Here is a 2,440-nt window from a genome sequence, read left to right on the forward strand (position 1 = left end):
GGCAGGAGTATCACCTGAGCCCGCACCACTCCATTCCAGCCTGGGCAACAGAGTGAGACATTGTCTCAAAAAAAAAAAAAAAAAAAGTGGGATTTATTCCCAGAATGCAAAAGTGGTTCAATATACAGCAATCAATGTAATGTACCACATTAAGGAAGAAAACGCAAAAAACACATTTATCATCTCAAATGATACAGAAAAATAATTTGACAAAATTAAATACCTTATGTTCCTTTTAAAAAATACATTTGATAAACCAGGAATGGAAAGAAACTTCCTTAATAGGAAAAAAGTCACATATGAAAAACCTGTAGGTAACATGGTCAATTTGAAAGACTGAAAGCCTTCCCTGTAATATCAAGAAGACAGGATGCCCACTTTCAACAGTTCTATTCAATATACTAATGGAAGTTATAGCTACAGAAATAAGGTAAGAAAAAGAAATAAAAGGAATCCAAATTGGAGAGGAAGAAGTAAAATTATCTGTGTTTACAGATTACATGATTCTATGTGGAGAAAACACTGAAGACTTCACAAGGGAAAAATAAAATTTTACAGCTTATAAAACAAATGCAGCAATGTTGCAGAATATAAAATCAATACACAAAAATCAGCTGCTAACAATGAATAAACAATAGACTAACAATGAATAAACAATCCAAAAAGAAAATTAAGAAAATAATTTTAGTTATAAAAGCATCAAAAAAAGTAAAACACTTAAAAATAAATGAAACCAAGAAATCAGTGATGTGTACATTGAAAACTACAAAACATTCTTGAAGCAAATTAAGGAAGATAAATGAATGGAAAGATATCCCATGTTCATGGATTCTAAGACTTACTATTGCTAAGATTAAAATACTACCAAAATCAATCTACAGAATCAATGTGATCCCTATCGAAATCCTAACAGCCTCTTATACAGAAATAGAAAAGCCTATTCTAAAATTCACTTCAAATCTCTAGGGATCTCTAATACCAAAATAATCTTGAAAAAGAACAATGTTGAAGAATTCACACTGCCTTATTTCAAAACTTACTACAAAGCTACAGTGATCAAAACAGTATGGTACTGGCATAAGGACAAACAGATAGGCCAATGGAATAGAGTAGACAGCCTAGAAATAAATGCTCATGTATAGGGTGAAATGATTTTTGACAACAGTGCCAAGACCATTCTTTGGTAGAAGGACAATCTTTCAAAAAATGGTGTTGGGAAAACTGGATATCTACATGCAAATAATAAAAGTGAACCATCACATTACATCATGTATAAATAGTAACTTATATTTAATCAAAGACCTATACTTAAAAGCTAAAACTATAAAATACTTAGAAGAGGCTGGGTACAGTGGCTCATGGCTGTAATCCCAGCACTTTGGGAGGCCAAGCAGATCACTTGAGGTCAGGAATTGGAGACCAGCCTGGCCAACATGGTTAAACTCTGTCCCTACTAAAAATACAAAATTTAGACAGGCGTGGTGGTGGGTGCCTATAATCCCAGCTACTTGACTACTTGGGAGGCTGAGGCACGAGAATCGCTTGAACCTGGGAGGTGGAGGTTGCAGTAAGCCAAGATCATGCCTCTGCACTCCAGCCTGGGTGACAGAGGGAGAAAAAAAAAATACTTAGCAGAAAACATAGGGGAAAATTTTGTTAAATTTGGCAATGATTTATTGGATACGACATTTAAGGCACAGACAACCAATAAAAGATAAACTGGACTACATCGAAATTAAAAACTTTTGCGCACCAAAGGACAATCTCAAGATGAAAAGAAAACCTACAGAAAGGGAGAACACATCTGCATATCACATATCAAATAAGGGCTTAATACCCACAGTGTATAAAGAATTCCTACAACTCTCTTCCAAGCACTTGGGAGCTGAAAACAAAAAGAAATTTTCTAAATATTAAAAACTAAAAATTTTAAATAAGAATTCCTATAACTCAACAACAAAACACAAATGACTCAATTTTAATGAGCAAAGGATTTTAAAACAAACTGGTTCAAAAAATATATAAACAACCAACAAAAACAAAAACCAATGCGCATTATTATTGGTCATTAGGGAAATGCAAATCAAAACCACAATGAAAAACCAGTACAGAACCATTAATTGGCTATTATGAAAAAAAAATACGACATAACCAGTATATGTGACAATGTGGAAAATAGAAACCCTTATGCATTGCTGGAGAGAATGTAAAACATTGTAGCCACTTTGTAAAGCAATATACCTGTTCCTGAAAAAGGTTTACACCAATTATTCTGTGAACCAGCAATTACACTCCTAGGGATACATATATCCAAAAGAATTGAAAGCAGGGACTCACACAGACATATACATACCACATCCACAGCGGCCTTATTGATAGCAGCCAAATTATTACTGTGGAAACAACCCATGTTTATCAACATAAAAATGGATAAACAAAG

General features: G+C 33.8%; 1 protein-coding gene across 1 annotated transcript in view; it reads right to left on the bottom strand.

The window, feature by feature from the left end:
• The window catches only part of ZNF563 (zinc finger protein 563), a 29,756-nt gene that overhangs the window by 26,716 nt on the left and 600 nt on the right, over positions 1-2,440 (bottom strand). The window lies entirely within an intron of this gene.

The sequence above is a fragment of the Gorilla gorilla genome, chromosome 20 (assembly GCF_029281585.2).
Source record: "Gorilla gorilla gorilla isolate KB3781 chromosome 20, NHGRI_mGorGor1-v2.1_pri, whole genome shotgun sequence".
NCBI lineage: Eukaryota > Metazoa > Chordata > Mammalia > Primates > Hominidae > Gorilla > Gorilla gorilla.